At 33.1% G+C, this 18802-nt stretch overlaps 2 long non-coding RNA genes across 3 annotated transcripts in view; one reads left to right on the forward strand and one right to left on the reverse strand.

The window, feature by feature from the left end:
* The window catches only part of LOC113579401 (uncharacterized), an 82109-nt gene that overhangs the window by 11609 nt on the left and 51698 nt on the right, over nt 1–18802 (reverse strand). For both annotated transcript variants that reach the window (XR_014115967.1, XR_014115968.1), the window contains 2 exons: nt 5145–5273; nt 4095–4176 (listed from right to left, as the gene is read on the reverse strand). This is a non-coding gene — a long non-coding RNA (uncharacterized LOC113579401). The remainder of the gene's footprint in view (nt 1–4094; nt 4177–5144; nt 5274–18802) is intronic.
* The window catches only part of LOC145643526 (uncharacterized), a 60353-nt gene continuing 42686 nt past the window's right edge, over nt 1136–18802 (forward strand). Inside the window, exons 1-4 of the long non-coding RNA XR_014115969.1 lie at nt 1136–1173; nt 2394–2468; nt 2557–2637; nt 5180–5284. This is a non-coding gene — a long non-coding RNA (uncharacterized LOC145643526). The remainder of the gene's footprint in view (nt 1174–2393; nt 2469–2556; nt 2638–5179; nt 5285–18802) is intronic.

Consider the following 18802-nt stretch of genomic DNA (forward strand, 5'->3'; position numbering starts at 1 on the left):
TAGTTGAGCAAACTTTAAATGTGCTTCAGCATGCTTTTTCTTCAGCAGTGGAGTCTTGCGTGGTGAGCGTGCATACAGGCTATGGAGGTTGACTGCATCACATTGTTTTCTTTGAAACAATTGTACCTACTGATTCCAGGTCTTTCTGTAGCTCTCCTGAGGTGGTCCTTGGCTCTTAGACAACTCTTCTGATAATTCCTTTCACTCCTCTGTCTGAAATCATGGGGAGCACCTGGTCAAGGCTGATTTATGGTGAAATTATGTTCTTTCCACTTCCAGATTATGGCCCCAACAGTGCTCACTGGAACCTTCAGTAGTTTAGAAATTCTTCCACTAAGTGGCAGGATTGCTTTCTAATTACTGATAGATTGCAGCTGGTGTCATGACTTTACATGGCTTTTTGCACCTCTCTTTCTTCATGTCTTCAATACCTTTTCCCTGTGTCATTTCTTATTATTATACATAACTTAATTTATGGACATGTATGTTTTGATTTCTTTGCATGTGTGGATTGGATGGGTTGTTACCGACATCTGGTGAGAATGTCATGTCAATAGCACCTTTAGAAATATATTTACCTAGATTGGTGACGTGTTCAATACTTCACCCCCAGTACCTATACAATCAGTGTGAAATAAATAATATTTTCCTTTTATTGTTATATTTTTTTAAATGTTAAAATGCTTAACTATTTCAGTGTTCTAATTAGCAAATGTTTTAATTTTTTTAAAGTTAAGGAGACACCAGAAAAAAATAGAAAAGCAAATGATAGATCGCACGGGTAGGATGGGATGGAGGGATGATAAATGACAGGCATAGCAAATATTTTAAGGGGCGCCATCATCGATAACTTTAGTTTGCTTTACTGACAACCTTTGAAGTAAAATGTAAATATTTTAAAATGTTCAAAATGGCCTTTTCTATGGGCCATACGGTCCATGTATAGAATCTAAGATGCAAAAACGACCCCGTTTTGAAATGTGTTTTTCTGAAATGAGAAATTTCTGGTGTCGCTTATTTGCATATCTCTACCTGTTCAGCCTATAGCAGTTTAGCACACCCACTTACATTGCAGTTCTCAAGGAAGAGTAATCAACAAGGGGGCACGGAAAAGGGTGAACTTCTATGAGATTAACGGGAAGCCTATTGGAAGCAGCGACAACCAATTGAAAAGTAAGTTGCCACGGTTTTATTATGGGTAGCTATGTGATACAGAATGATAGGCCGACCTATTTGTGCTCTGCATTCTTGCGTATTTATTTATGCTAGGCTGTACATAACGCAGCCTTAAAACACTGGTTTATCATTTCTTTCATTTACTTATCTGAGATATTGCTTTTTTTTTTTCTCCGTCACTGTCTATAGTACTTACTGACAAACAAAACCTTAGTTTCAGTATTATGTGCCGCTTGGGTTATAACCATAGAGCAATAACATTTTCTAAACAAATAATTTAATGAAAAATGACAGCATTGTTTTGCTCATTGCACTGTGCTGTCCTCAAGTACCTGACTACTAGTTAGCTTCTACAAGCAATATGATACTGTGACAGGAGGAAATGGATCTGAAGAAAAAAAAATTCCGTCAAAAAGACTTCTCCAGAGTTTTCAGTTGGCAGAAAAACAATAAATGGGTTTTGATTGCCCTCTAGTGGTTTTAATGAGTTTACATTATGAATGAATATTCCGTCTTCACTCCAGTCACATAGCGGAGACCGCTGTTGACTACTTGTGTATATTAACAGTTCATCTTTAATAGGGTTAAACACAAGTTTGTTTGATTGTTTGTTTGTTTGTTTGTTTTTGTCTGAAGCCAACATTTTAAAGTTTAGTGGGAGGGTTTTGGTGTGTGAAATAATCCAGTACTCATGACAATAAAGCCCATGTGTTATATTGCCATGCATGGTAACGAGTTTGTAAATCATTTGAGTTTTGCAGTGTGTGCTGGATTTTAGGCAGAGGTTGGCTTGTCGTCTGTGTTTTATCATCACAGATTAATATTATATGGTATGATATTAATTATATAATGACACACTGTCACCCCCAGTTCGTAACTACAACTCCCGGCTTTTCCGGCACAACTTCACCAGATCCTTGTCACCGCATTATTAATGTCACCTGTGAATAAAAACCCCATTTATAAATCCGCAAGCATCAGAGAGAGTAATAGTATACATTATGTGACAAAATTATTAATTGCTTGATTTTGATTGATTGACCGCTGTCAATGGCTAGGCTACACCTGCCATCAAAATTGATATAAGGCCCCCATCATAACCCAACCCTCCATTTGTCATTCTGACAAAAATGACTACATTAACGAGAGAGAGCTACAGTGTTCCGGGGGTGTTGGCGAACATGAATGGAAAAGCTGTTGATTTTTTTTTTTCTAAGATGGCTCGGACGACGGGGATAAGGAGTTGAGTTTGATCGACTGGGAGACTGATTTAAGAGTGCCTCCCCCATCATGTGAGTGGTCTAATAAAGAATTCTAGCTAATTACTGAAAATAATCCATATTTGTTACCACTCCTAATGCTGTTCTCAAATGTGTTTAGTCAGCAGTGACATGTCGTACCAGGAAGAAACACTACAACCAGAAGTGGGAGAAGCAGCATCGCACCCAATGCTGTGCCAACGTATGTTGACTCATAGTCAATGTTAAATAACTTCTGGATCAAGCGTTTGCTAAACTGATCTCTATGCCTGTCCTAGGGGTGGGTTTGGTTCTGCATTGTATGACATGTTGAGATTTCTAAATCTGTGTACATCAGAAGGTTTATTACTGTTACACCTGCATACTGAATATACACCAACATACTATGGCTCAGAAATGTCCGAATAATGACCCACTAGGTAATGCTTCAAAAAAATCTGATAGCACAGGGAAGTTCAGTGAAAATGTACAAATTTGTCCAAGTGACATTCTATGAACTGAATTAAAGTTTATTAAATTTACAAAATAGCCTATGCCAACAAGATTTTTTGAACCAATATGTAGTACATGCCATAAATCAGTTGAATGAAAGTCTAGCTTTAACATCAGAATCTGTTAGTCAAAATAAATATGTACTGCAGAGTCCTGAAAACACACAGGTTAGTCAAAATACCTTCTGTGATACCTTCTATGAACTGAATCAGTACTTGATTGCATTAAATGAGAGGCTCTTGTCATGAATGGCCACCCTCCTGATAATCATTCAGATAATGATGAAATCTGTATGGAACTGGAACAAACAGGGTATGGGATAGATCCTGACATTAGAATAAGAGAGGGGAGTTAATTTTGCCTCACTGGGTAACATTAACAGTTTTGCAGAATTTTACAATTACATTCTAGAGGTTATGAATGGCATGATGGATGCCGTTAATGAAATAGCTGGTCCGAGAGATGCTGTAATTTTTCTAGTTCAAGGTCCTAATCTGAACGTTTCATCACAACTTGAGGTGAGGGATAGCGGAGCTGTGGAACTAGACTCTTTTCTAAATACGTTCGAGAAAGCTTTGCAGAGCAATCTTGAGATCCTGGCAAGTGATAATGTGTCACTGGTGATTCAGATAGTGTACCCACCCCAAGGCAGTGTTAGGAGTAAAATAGTGCACCTCTTCAGATCAGATGCTTTCTGAAAGAAGATGGGACATCGATATATTTTTTTACAGCACAAACAACAATCTATGCTTTGCCTTATGCCTTGCACAGCTTTTGAATGCTCAGGAAACACCCCAACACACTGAAAATGTTGCTAGCCAGATGCAGTGGGATGTAGGATTATCCGACAGTGACACGGTTAGTTTTAACGATATAAACCAATTTGAGAAGTTATTGAATTGTGAAACAGTTTTGTTGTATCAGGCATTCAACAAAAGCGGCTTCTCTTTTTTAAAAACTAGCAGGACACTCCATGAGAACCATTTTCTTGTTCTTGCATGACAACCATTACTATGGTGTACTCCTGAATGTCGTAGTTACACTCTGAATACGTTGCAGTGTTCAAATTGTTTAAGGTTGTATAGGTCCGACTACTGCTATCAAAAACACAAAGAAGAAACTTGCTGGTCGAAACATATTCATTATGCAAAATAGGTTTCTACTGACCCAAATGTAGAATGGCAGACCATCTGAGCCACTTTAGCACAGGTAAAAAAGAATATAAATGTGCTCAGCCTCATTGCAGTCTCTGTAATGAAAAATTACAACAGGAGGTCAAATATGAACGTTTCATACAACCGGCACAGGTAGAGATGGTGGACAAACATTATATATTTTATGATATGAATCCAGACAGGAAATGGGCATGCATATAGCTAATTTTACATACTGTATGGGGTTCATATGGATGGCTGAAGGGGATGGGTGCATCGAAGCCTTTTTTAAAATGTACCGTCAAAGAAAATTCGAAGGGTACACATTCATACCACACAACGCAAGGGTCTATGATTCTTATCTTTTGTAGAATTATCTGGTGAAAGAAGGGTTTACTCTCATAGCGCAAGGGGGGAAAATTTAACACTGAAGATACAGTTTATCAGCAGAGATTCATAGACACACTCTCATTCCTACCTATGAAATTTGGCGCCATTCCAAAAGCCATGGGGTTTAGAGACCAAAAAAAGGAACATTTCCCCACTTCTACAACTCCATAGAGAATCAGAACTATGTGGGGCCGTATCCTGGGCTGTATTTCTCGGCTGCTTTTATCACGTATGTGATACGTGCTTTTATCATGCACACCACACCCTTTAAATAAAGCCTCAGAAACCTTCGGAGACGTTCATTAGAACAAAATTCAGACGCTGTAGTGCATTCACAAACTGCCTGTCATGTGGGAACATGAATGGAATAACATGAAAAAGAATGATGATGATGTAAAAAGGTTTCTCAAAACCTTTGACTTTCCAGAGTGCTTAAATCCACAGGATGCACTGGTGGGGGGAGGGGGAGGGGGGGGGGGGGCGTACAAATGCCCTACAGTTGTATTACACAGTTCAACCTGGTGAAAGAATCAATTACTACGACTTCACCTCCCAGTACCCCATAGGCCTCCCCGTTATCCTTTATGACTTTGGGTCATTGGAAAACTACTTTTGCATCATCAAGGTAAAGGTTTTACTTCCCAAGGGGTTGTGGGCCCCTGTTCTTCCTTACCGGATAAAGTACAAACTCTTGTGCCCTCTCTGTAGAACCTGCGCTGAGCAACAACAGCATAGCTGCGACCATGAGGATGATGGCAGGGCCCTGACAGGTGTGTGGTGCAGTGTGGAGCTGGTGACAGCCCTACAGAAGAGGTACAGAGTGATGAAAGTATTTGAGATCTGGCACTGTCCTAATAGAACAGACAACATTAAATGTTTACATTAAAATGTTTTTGAAAACCAAACGAGAGCTCAGGTTATCCTGGGTGGTTGATGAAACCACAAAAAAAAAGGATTACATTCACAAATATGAGGAGAATGAAGGGATTAAGGCACTTACAATGCTTTGAAACGCTGTTTCAATATATGTAAAACATAAAGAAAACAGTTTCAATCTACTTATTGCAAAGTATAGAACAGATTGTTTTCACTTAAACTAATCTTTGAAAGTTTCTCCTTAATAGACATGACATATTAGTTTCAGACACCATACCTTGTCCTGAAACACTGTTTAAGGCAATTACAATGCTTTGAAACGCTTTTTCAATGTTTGTAAAACATAAAGAACACAGTTTCAATCTACTTATTGCAAACTATAGAACAGACTGTTTTCACTTAAACTAATCTTTGAAATTTTCTCCTTAATAGGCATGACATATTAATTGAAAACGCATTGTCTTGCCCTGAAACACTGTTTAAGGCAATTACAATGCTTTGAAACGCTGTTTCAATGTATTTAAAACAAAAGAAACACAGTTTCAATCTACATATTGCAAACTATAGAACAGACTGTTTTCACTTAAACTAATCTTTGAAAGGTTCTCCTTAATAGGCATGACATATTAATTGAAAACACAATGTCTTGCCCTGAAACACTGTTTAAGGCAATAACAATGCTTTGAAACGCTGTTTCAATGTATTTAAAACATAAAGAACACAGTTTCAATCTACTTATTGCAAACTATAGAACAGACTGTTTTCACTTAAACTAATCTTTGAAAGTTTCTCCTTAATAGACATGACATATTAGTTGAAAACACAATGTCTTGCCCTGAAACAGTGTTTAAAGCGAATGCAATGCCTTCAAACGCTGTTAAACAGCGAATTAAAGGAAAGCGAAGAGTTGCAATGTACATATAGCAAATGATAGAACAGATTTTCACTTAAAGTAATCTTTGAAAGTTTCTCCTTAATAGACATGACATATTAGATGAAAACACAATGTCTTGCCCTGAAACACTGTTTAAGGCAATTACAATGCTTTGAAACGCTTTTTCAATGTTTGTAAAACATAAAGAACACAGTTTCAATCTACTTATTGCAAACTATAGAACAGACTGTTTTCACTTAAACTAATCTTTGAAAGTTTCTCCTTAATAGACATGACATATTAGTTGAAAACACAATGTCTTGCACTGAAACACTGTTTAAGGCAATTACAATGCTTTGAAACGCTGTTTCAATGTATGTAGAACATAAAGAACACAGTTTCAATCTAATTATTGCAAACTATAGAACAGACTGTTGTCACTTAAACTAATCTTTGAAAGTTTCTCCTTAATAGATATGACATATTAGTTTTAGACACAATGCCTTGCCCTGAAACACTGTTTAAGGCACTTACAATGCTTTGAAACGCTGTTTCAATATATGTAAAACATAAAGAACACAGTTTCAATCTACTTATTGCAAAGTATAGAACAGTCTGTTTTCACATAAACTAATCTTTGAAAGTTTCTCCTTAATAGACATGACATATTACTTGAAAACACAATGTCTTGCACTGAAACACTGTTTAAGGCAATTACAATGCTTTGAAACGCTTTTTCAATGTTTGTAAAACATAAAGAACACAGTTTCAATCTACTTATTGCAAACTATAGAACAGACTGTTTTCACTTAAACTAATCTTTGAAAGTTTCTCCTTAATAGACATGACATATTAGTTTTAGACACAATGCCTTGCCCTGAAACACTGTTTAAGGCACTTACAATGCTTTGAAACGCTGTTTCAATATATGTAAAACATAAAGAACACAGTTTCAATCTACTTATTGCAAAGTATAGAACAGTCTGTTTTCACATAAACTAATCTTTGAAAGTTTCTCCTTAATAGACATGACATATTAGTTGAAAACACAATGTCTTGCCCTGAAACAGTGTTTAAAGCGAATGCAATGCCTTCAAACGCTGTTAAACAGCGAATTAAAGGAAAGCGAAGAGTTGCAATGTACATATAGCAAATGATAGAACAGATTGTTTTCACTTAAACTAATCTTTGAAAGTTTCTCCTTAATAGACATGACATATTAGTTGAAAACACAATGTCTTGCACTGAAACACTGTTTAAGGCAATTACAATGCTTTGAAACGCTTTTTCAATGTTTGTAAAACAAAGAACACAGTTTCAATCTACTTATTGCAAACTATAGAACAGACTGTTTTCACTTAAACTAATCTTTGAAAGTTTCTCCTTAATAGACATGACATATTAGTTGAAAACACAATGTCTTGCACTGAAACACTGTTTAAGGCAATTACAATGCTTTGAAACGCTTTTTCAATGTTTGTAAAACATAAAGAACACAGTTTCAATCTACTTATTGCAAACTATAGAACAGACTGTTTTCACTTAAACTAATCTTTGAAAGTTTCTACTTAATAGATATGACATATTAGTTTTAGACACAATGCCTTGCCCTGAAACACTGTTTAAGGCACTTATAATGCTTTGAAACGCTGTTTCAATATATGTAAAACATAAAGAACACAGTTTCAATCTACTTATTGCAAAGTATAGAACAGTCTGTTTTCACATAAACTAATCTTTGAAAGTTTCTCCTTAATAGACATGACATATTAGTTGAAAACACAATGTCTTGCCCTGAAACAGTGTTTAAAGCGAATGCAATGCCTTCAAACGCTGTTAAACAGCGAATTAAAGGAAAGCGAAGAGTTGCAATGTACATATAGCAAATGATAGAACAGATTTTTTTCACTTAAACTAATCTTTGAAAGTTTCTCCTTAATAGACATGACATATTAGTTGAAAACACAATGTCTTGCACTGAAACACTGTTTAAGGCAATTACAATGCTTTGAAACGCTTTTTCAATGTTTGTAAAACATAAAGAACACAGTTTCAATCTACTTATTGCAAACTATAGAACAGACTGTTTTCACTTAAACTAATCTTTGAAAGTTTCTCCTTAATAGACATGACATATTAGTTGAAAACACAATGTCTTGCACTGAAACACTGTTTAAGGCAATTACAATGCTTTGAAACACTTTTTCAATGTTTGTAAAACATAAAGAACACAGTTTCAATCTACTTATTGCAAACTATAGAACAGACTGTTTTCACTTAAACTAATCTTTGAAAGTTTCTCCTTAATAGACATGACATATTAGTTGAAAACACAATGTCTTGCACTGAAACACTGTTTAAGGCAATTACAATGCTTTGAAACGCTTTTTCAATGTTTGTAAAACATAAAGAACACAGTTTCAATCTACTTATTGCAAACTATAGAACAGACTGTTTTCACTTAAACTAATCTTTGAAAGTTTCTACTTAATAGACATGACATATTATTTTTAAACACAATGCCTTGCCCTGAAACACTGTTTAAGGCAATTACAATGCTTTGAAACGCTGTTTCAATGTATGTAGAACATAAAGAACACAGTTTCAATCTAATTATTGCAAACTATAGAACAGACTGTTGTCACTTAAACTAATCTTTGAAAGTTTCTCCTTAATAGATATGACATATTAGTTTTAGACACAATGCCTTGCCCTGAAACACTGTTTAAGGCACTTACAATGCTTTGAAACGCTGTTTCAATATATGTAAAACATAAAGAACACAGTTTCAATCTACTTATTGCAAAGTATAGAACAGTCTGTTTTCACATAAACTAATCTTTGAAAGTTTCTCCTTAATAGACATGACATATTAGTTGAAAACACAATGTCTTGCCCTGAAACAGTGTTTAAAGCGAATGCAATGCCTTCAAACGCTGTTAAACAGCGAATTAAAGGAAAGCGAAGAGTTGCAATGTACATATAGCAAATGATAGAACAGATTGTTTTCACTTAAACTAATCTTTGAAAGTTTCTCCTTAATAGACATGACATATTAGTTGAAAACACAATGTCTTGCACTGAAACACTGTTTAAGGCAATTACAATGCTTTGAAACGCTTTTTCAATGTTTGTAAAACAAAGAACACAGTTTCAATCTACTTATTGCAAACTATAGAACAGACTGTTTTCACTTAAACTAATCTTTGAAAGTTTCTCCTTAATAGACATGACATATTAGTTGAAAACACAATGTCTTGCACTGAAACACTGTTTAAGGCAATTACAATGCTTTGAAACGCTTTTTCAATGTTTGTAAAACATAAAGAACACAGTTTCAATCTACTTATTGCAAACTATAGAACAGACTGTTTTCACTTAAACTAATCTTTGAAAGTTTCTACTTAATAGATATGACATATTAGTTTTAGACACAATGCCTTGCCCTGAAACACTGTTTAAGGCACTTATAATGCTTTGAAACGCTGTTTCAATATATGTAAAACATAAAGAACACAGTTTCAATCTACTTATTGCAAAGTATAGAACAGTCTGTTTTCACATAAACTAATCTTTGAAAGTTTCTCCTTAATAGACATGACATATTAGTTGAAAACACAATGTCTTGCCCTGAAACAGTGTTTAAAGCGAATGCAATGCCTTCAAACGCTGTTAAACAGCGAATTAAAGGAAAGCGAAGAGTTGCAATGTACATATAGCAAATGATAGAACAGATTTTTTTCACTTAAACTAATCTTTGAAAGTTTCTCCTTAATAGACATGACATATTAGTTGAAAACACAATGTCTTGCACTGAAACACTGTTTAAGGCAATTACAATGCTTTGAAACGCTTTTTCAATGTTTGTAAAACATAAAGAACACAGTTTCAATCTACTTATTGCAAACTATAGAACAGACTGTTTTCACTTAAACTAATCTTTGAAAGTTTCTCCTTAATAGACATGACATATTAGTTGAAAACACAATGTCTTGCACTGAAACACTGTTTAAGGCAATTACAATGCTTTGAAACACTTTTTCAATGTTTGTAAAACATAAAGAACACAGTTTCAATCTACTTATTGCAAACTATAGAACAGACTGTTTTCACTTAAACTAATCTTTGAAAGTTTCTCCTTAATAGACATGACATATTAGTTGAAAACACAATGTCTTGCACTGAAACACTGTTTAAGGCAATTACAATGCTTTGAAACGCTTTTTCAATGTTTGTAAAACAAAGAACACAGTTTCAATCTACTTATTGCAAACTATAGAACAGACTGTTTTCACTTAAACTAATCTTTGAAAGTTTCTCCTTAATAGACATGACATATTAGTTGAAAACAATGTCTTGCACTGAAACACTGTTTAAGGCAATTACAATGCTTTGAAACGCTTTTTCAATGTTTGTAAAACATAAAGAACACAGTTTCAATCTACTTATTGCAAACTATAGAACAGACTGTTTTCACTTAAACTAATCTTTGAAAGTTTCTACTTAATAGACATGACATATTATTTTTAAACACAATGCCTTGCCCTGAAACACTGTTTAAGGCAATTACAATGCTTTGAAACGCTGTTTCAATGTATGTAGAACATAAAGAACACAGTTTCAATCTAATTATTGCAAACTATAGAACAGACTGTTGTCACTTAAACTAATCTTTGAAAGTTTCTCCTTAATAGATATGACATATTAGTTTTAGACACAATACCTTGCCCTGAAACACTGTTTAAGGCACTTACAATGCTTTGAAACGCTTTTTCAATGTTTGTAAAACATAAAGAACACAGTTTCAATCTACTTATTGCAAACTATAGAACAGACTGTTTTCACTTAAACTAATCTTTGAAAGTTTCTCCTTAATAGACATGACATATTAGTTGAAAACACAATGTCTTGCCCTGAAACAGTGTTTAAAGCGAATGCAATGCCTTCAAACGCTGTTAAACAGCGAATTAAAGGAAAGCGAAGAGTTGCAATGTACATATAGCAAATGATAGAACAGATTTTTTTCACTTAAACTAATCTTTGAAAGTTTCTCCTTAATAGACATGACATATTAGTTGAAAACACAATGTCTTGCACTGAAACACTGTTTAAGGCAATTACAATGCTTTGAAACGCTTTTTCAATGTTTGTAAAACATAAAGAACAAAGTTTCAATCTACTTATTGCAAACTATAGAACAGACTGTTTTCACTTAAACTAATCTTTGAAAGTTTCTCCTTAATAGACATGACATATTAGTTGAAAACACAATGTCTTGCACTGAAACACTGTTTAAGGCAATTACAATGCTTTGAAACACTTTTTCAATGTTTGTAAAACATAAAGAACACAGTTTCAATCTACTTATTGCAAACTATAGAACAGACTGTTTTCACTTAAACTAATCTTTGAAAGTTTCTCCTTAATAGACATGACATATTAGTTGAAAACACAATGTCTTGCACTGAAACACTGTTTAAGGCAATTACAATGCTTTGAAACGCTTTTTCAATGTTTGTAAAACAAAGAACACAGTTTCAATCTACTTATTGCAAACTATAGAACAGACTGTTTTCACTTAAACTAATCTTTGAAAGTTTCTCCTTAATAGACATGACATATTAGTTGAAAACACAATGTCTTGCACTGAAACACTGTTTAAGGCAATTACAATGCTTTGAAACGCTTTTTCAATGTTTGTAAAACATAAAGAACACAGTTTCAATCTACTTATTGCAAACTATAGAACAGACTGTTTTCACTTAAACTAATCTTTGAAAGTTTCTCCTTAATAGACATGACATATTAGTTGAAAACACAATGTCTTGCACTGAAACACTGTTTAAGGCAATTACAATGCTTTGAAACGCTTTTTCAATGTTTGTAAAACATAAAGAACACAGTTTCAATCTACTTATTGCAAACTATAGAACAGACTGTTTTCACTTAAACTAATCTTTGAAAGTTTCTACTTAATAGACATGACATATTATTTTTAAACACAATGCCTTGCCCTGAAACACTGTTTAAGGCAATTACAATGCTTTGAAACGCTGTTTCAATGTATGTAGAACATAAAGAACACAGTTTCAATCTAATTATTGCAAACTATAGAACAGACTGTTGTCACTTAAACTAATCTTTGAAAGTTTCTCCTTAATAGATATGACATATTAGTTTTAGACACAATACCTTGCCCTGAAACACTGTTTAAGGCACTTACAATGCTTTGAAACGCTTTTTCAATGTTTGTAAAACATAAAGAACACAGTTTCAATCTACTTATTGCAAACTATAGAACAGACTGTTTTCACTTAAACTAATCTTTGAAAGTTTCTCCTTAATAGACATGACATATTAGTTGAAAACACAATTTCTTGCACTGAAACACTGTTTAAGGCAATTACAATGCTTTGAAACGCTTTTTCAATGTTTGTAAAACATAAAGAACACAGTTTCAATCTACTTATTGCAAACTATAGAACAGACTGTTTTCACTTAAACAATCTTTGAAAGTTTCTACTTAATAGACATGACATAATATTTTTAAACACAATGCCTTGCCCTGAAACACTGTTTAAGGCAATTACAATGCTTTGAAACGCTGTTTCAATGTATGTAGAACATAAAGAACACAGTTTCAATCTAATTATTGCAAACTATAGAACAGACTGTTGTCACTTAAACTAATCTTTGAAAATTTCTCCTTAATAGATATGACATATTAGTTTTAGACACAATGCCTTGCCCTGAAACACTGTTTAAGGCACTTACAATGCTTTGAAACGCTGTTTCAATATATGTAAAACATAAAGAACACAGTTTCAATCTACTTATTGCAAAGTATAGAACAGTCTGTTTTCACATAAACTAATCTTTGAAAGTTTCTCCTTAATAGACATGACATATTAGTTGAAAACACAATGTCTTGCCCTGAAACAGTGTTTAAAGCGAATGCAATGACTTCAAACGCTGTTAAACAGCGAATTAAAGGAAAGCGAAGAGTTGCAATGTACATATAGCAAATGATAGAACAGATTGTTTTCACTTAAACTAATCTTTGAAAGTTTCTCCTTAATAGACATGACATATTAGTTGAAAACACAATGTCTTGCACTGAAACACTGTTTAAGGCAATTACAATGCTTTGAAACGCTTTTTCAATGTTTGTAAAACATAAAGAACACAGTTTCAATCTACTTATTGCAAACTATAGAACAGACTGTTTTCACTTAAACTAATCTTTGAAAGTTTCTCCTTGACATGACATATTAGTTGAAAACACAATGTCTTGCACTGAAACACTGTTTAAGGCAATTACAATGCTTTGAAACGCTTTTTCAATGTTTGTAAAACATAAAGAACACAGTTTCAATCTACTTATTGCAAACTATAGAACAGACTGTTTTCACTTAAACTAATCTTTGAAAGTTTCTACTTAATAGACATGACATATTATTTTTAAACACAATGCCTTGCCCTGAAACACTGTTTAAGGCAATTACAATGCTTTGAAACGCTGTTTCAATGTATGTAGAACATAAAGAACACAGTTTCAATCTAATTATTGCAAACTATAGAACAGACTGTTGTCACTTAAACTAATCTTTGAAAGTTTCTCCTTAATAGATATGACATATTAGTTTTAGACACAATGCCTTGCCCTGAAACACTGTTTAAGGCACTTACAATGCTTTGAAACGCTTTTTCAATGTTTGTAAAACATAAAGAACACAGTTTCAATCTACTTATTGCAAACTATAGAACAGACTGTTTTCACTTAAACTAATCTTTGAAAGTTTCTCCTTAATAGACATGACATATTAGTTGAAAACACAATTTCTTGCACTGAAACACTGTTTAAGGCAATTACAATGCTTTGAAACGCTTTTTCAATGTTTGTAAAACATAAAGAACACAGTTTCAATCTACTTATTGCAAACTATAGAACAGACTGTTTTCACTTAAACAATCTTTGAAAGTTTCTACTTAATAGACATGACATAATATTTTTAAACACAATGCCTTGCCCTGAAACACTGTTTAAGGCAATTACAATGCTTTGAAACGCTGTTTCAATGTATGTAGAACATAAAGAACACAGTTTCAATCTAATTATTGCAAACTATAGAACAGACTGTTGTCACTTAAACTAATCTTTGAAAATTTCTCCTTAATAGATATGACATATTAGTTTTAGACACAATGCCTTGCCCTGAAACACTGTTTAAGGCACTTACAATGCTTTGAAACGCTGTTTCAATATATGTAAAACATAAAGAACACAGTTTCAATCTACTTATTGCAAAGTATAGAACAGTCTGTTTTCACATAAACTAATCTTTGAAAGTTTCTCCTTAATAGACATGACATATTAGTTGAAAACACAATGTCTTGCCCTGAAACAGTGTTTAAAGCGAATGCAATGCCTTCAAACGCTGTTAAACAGCGAATTAAAGGAAAGCGAAGAGTTGCAATGTACATATAGCAAATGATAGAACAGATTGTTTTCACTTAAACTAATCTTTGAAAGTTTCTCCTTAATAGACATGACATATTAGTTGAAAACACAATGTCTTGCACTGAAACACTGTTTAAGGCAATTACAATGCTTTGAAACGCTTTTTCAATGTTTGTAAAACATAAAGAACACAGTTTCAATCTACTTATTGCAAACTATAGAACAGACTGTTTTCACTTAAACTAATCTTTGAAAGTTTCTCCTTAATAGACATGACATATTAGTTGAAAACACAATGTCTTGCACTGAAACACTGTTTAAGGCAATTACAATGCTTTGAAACGCTTTTTCAATGATTGTAAAACATAAAAAACACAGTTTCAATCTACTTATTGCAAACTATAGAACAGACTGTTTTCACTTAAACTAATCTTTGAAAGTTTCTACTTAATAGACATGACATATTAGTTTTAAACACAATGCCTTGCCCTGAAACACTGTTTAAGGCACTTACAATGCTTTGAAATGCTGTTTCAATATATGTAAAACATAAAGAACACAGTTTCAATCTACTTATTGCAAACTATAGAACAGACTGTTTTCACTTAAACTAATCTTTGAAAGTTTCTCCTTAATAGACATGACATATTAGTTGAAAACACAATGCCTTGCCCTGAAACAGTGTTTAAAGCGAATGCAATGCCTTCAAACGCTGTTAAACAGCTAATTAAAGGAAAGCGAAGAGTTGCAATGTACATATAGTAAATGATAAAACAGATTTTCACTTAAAGTAATCTTTGAAAGGTTCTCCTTAATAGACATGACATATTAGTTGAAAACACAATGTCTTGCCCTGAAACACTGTTTAAGGCAATTACAATGCTTTGAAACGCTTTTTCAATGTTTGTAAAACATAAAGAACACAGTTTCAATCTACTTATTGCAAACTATAGAACAGACTGTTTTCACTTAAACTAATCTTTGAAAGTTTCTCCTTAATAGGCATGATATATTAATTGAAAACACATTGTCTTGCCCTGAAACACTGTTTAAGGCAATTACAGTGCTTTGAAACGCTTTTTCAATGTATGTAAAACATAAAGAAAACAGTTTCAATCTACTTATTGCAAACTATAGAACAAATTGTTTTCACTTAAACTAATCTTTGAAAGTTTCTCCTTAATAGACATGAAATATTAGTTTCAAACACAATGACTTGCCCTGAAACACTGTTTAAGGCAATTACAATGCTTTGAAACGCTGTTTCAATGTATGTAGAACATAAAGAACACAGTTTCAATCTAATTATTGCAAACTATAGAACAGACTGTTTTCACTTAAACTAATCTTTGAAAGTTTCTCCTTAATAGACATGACATATTAGTTTTAGACACAATACTTTGTCCTGAAACACTGTTTAAGGCAATTACAATGCTTTGAAACGCTGTTTCAATGTATGTAGAACATAAAGAACACAGTTTCAATCTAATTATTGCAAACTATAGAACAGACTGTTGTCACTTAAACTAATCTTTGAAAGTTTCTCCTTAATAGATATGACATATTAGTTTTAGACACAATGCCTTGCCCTGAAACACTGTTTAAGGCACTTACAATGCTTTGAAACGCTGTTTCAATATATGTAAAACATAAAGAACACAGTTTCAATCTACTTATTGCAAAGTATAGAACAGTCTGTTTTCACATAAACTAATCTTTGAAAGTTTCTCCTTAATAGACATGACATATTAGTTGAAAACACAATGTCTTGCACTGAAACACTGTTTAAGGCAATTACAATGCTTTGAAATGCTTTTTCAATGTTTGTAAAACAAAGAACACAGTTTCAATCTACTTATTGCAAACTATAGAACAGATTGTTTTCACTTAAACTAATCTTTGAAAGTTTCTCCTTAATAGACATGACATATTAGTTGAAAACACAATGTCTTGCCCTGAAACAGTGTTTAAAGCGAATGCAATGCCTTCAAACACTGTTAAACAGCGAATTAAAGGAAAGCGAAGAGTTGCAATGTACATATAGCAAATGATAGAACAGATTGTTTTCACTTAAACTAATCTTTGAAAGTTTCTCCTTAATAGACATGACATATTAGTTGAAAACACAATGTCTTGCACTGAAACACTGTTTAAGGCAATTACAATGCTTTGAAACGCTTTTTCAATGTTTGTAAAACAAAGAACACAGTTTCAATCTACTTATTGCAAACTATAGAACAGACTGTTTTCACTTAAACTAATCTTTGAAAGTTTCTCCTTAATAGACATGACATATTAGTTGAAAACACAATGTCTTGCACTGAAACACTGTTTAAGGCAATTACAATGCTTTGAAACGCTTTTTCAATGTTTGTAAAACATTAAGAACACAGTTTCAATCTACTTATTGCAAACTATAGAACAGACTGTTTTCACTTAAACTAATCTTTGAAAGTTTCTCCTTAATAGACATGACATATTAGTTGAAAACACAATGTCTTGCACTGAAACACTGTTTAAGGCAATTACAATGCTTTGAAACGCTTTTTCAATGTTTGTAAAACATAAAGAACACAGTTTCAATCTACTTATTGCAAACTATAGAACAGACTGTTTTCACTTAAACTAATCTTTGAAAGTTTCTACTTAATAGATATGACATATTAGTTTTAGACACAATGCCTTGCCCTGAAACACTGTTTAAGGCACTTATAATGCTTTGAAACGCTGTTTCAATATATGTAAAACATAAAGAACACAGTTTCAATCTACTTATTGCAAAGTATAGAACAGTCTGTTTTCACATAAACTAATCTTTGAAAGTTTCTCCTTAATAGACATGACATATTAGTTGAAAACACAATGTCTTGCCCTGAAACAGTGTTTAAAGCGAATGCAATGCCTTCAAACGGTGTTAAACAGCGAATTAAAGGAAAGCGAAGAGTTGCAATGTACATATAGCAAATGATAGAACAGATTTTTTTCACTTAAACTAATCTTTGAAAGTTTCTCCTTAATAGACATGACATATTAGTTGAAAACACAATGTCTTGCACTAAAACACTGTTTAAGGCAATTACAATGCTTTGAAACGCTTTTTCAATGTTTGTAAAACATAAAGAACACAGTTTCAATCTACTTATTGCAAACTATAGAACAGACTGTTTTCACTTAAACTAATCTTTGAAAGTTTCTCCTTAATAGACATGACATATTAGTTGAAAACACAATGTCTTGCACTGAAACACTGTTTAAGGCAATTACAATGCTTTGAAACACTTTTTCAATGTTTGTAAAACATAAAGAACACAGTTTCAATCTACTTATTGCAAACTATAGAACAGACTGTTTTCACTTAAACTAATCTTTGAAAGTTTCTCCTTAATAGACATGACATATTAGTTGAAAACACAATGTCTTGCACTGAAACACTGTTTAAGGCAATTACAATGCTTTGAAACGCTTTTTCAATGTTTGTAAAACAAAGAACACAGTTTCAATCTACTTATTGCAAACTATAGAACAGACTGTTTTCACTTAAACTAATCTTTGAAAGTTTCTCCTTAATAGACATGACATATTAGTTTTAGACACAATACTTTGTCCTGAAACACTGTTTAAGGCAATTACAATGCTTTGAAACGCTCTTTCAATGTATGTAGAACATAAAGAACACAGTTTCAATCTAATTATTGCAAACTATAGAACAGACTGTTTTCACGTAAACTAATCTTTGAAAGTTTCTCCTTAATAGACATGAAATATTAGTTTTAAACACAATGACTTGCCCTGAAACACTGTTTAAGGCAATTACAATGCTTTGAAACGCTGTTTCAATGTATGTAGAACATAAAGAACACAGTTTCAATCTAATTATTGCAAACTATAGAACAGACTGTTGTCACTTAAACTAATCTTTGAAAGTTTCTCCTTAATAGATATGACATATTAGTTTTAGACACAATGCCTTGCCCTGAAACACTGTTTAAGGCACTTACAATGCTTTGAAACGCTGTTTCAATATATGTAAAACATAAAGAACACAGTTTCAATCTACTTATTGCAAAGTATAGAACAGTCTGTTTTCACATAAACTAATCTTTGAAAGTTTCTCCTTAAT

The sequence above is a fragment of the Electrophorus electricus genome, chromosome 13 (genome assembly GCF_041902795.1).
Source record: "Electrophorus electricus isolate QZ-2024a chromosome 13, ASM4190279v1, whole genome shotgun sequence".
Lineage (NCBI taxonomy): Eukaryota > Metazoa > Chordata > Actinopteri > Gymnotiformes > Gymnotidae > Electrophorus > Electrophorus electricus.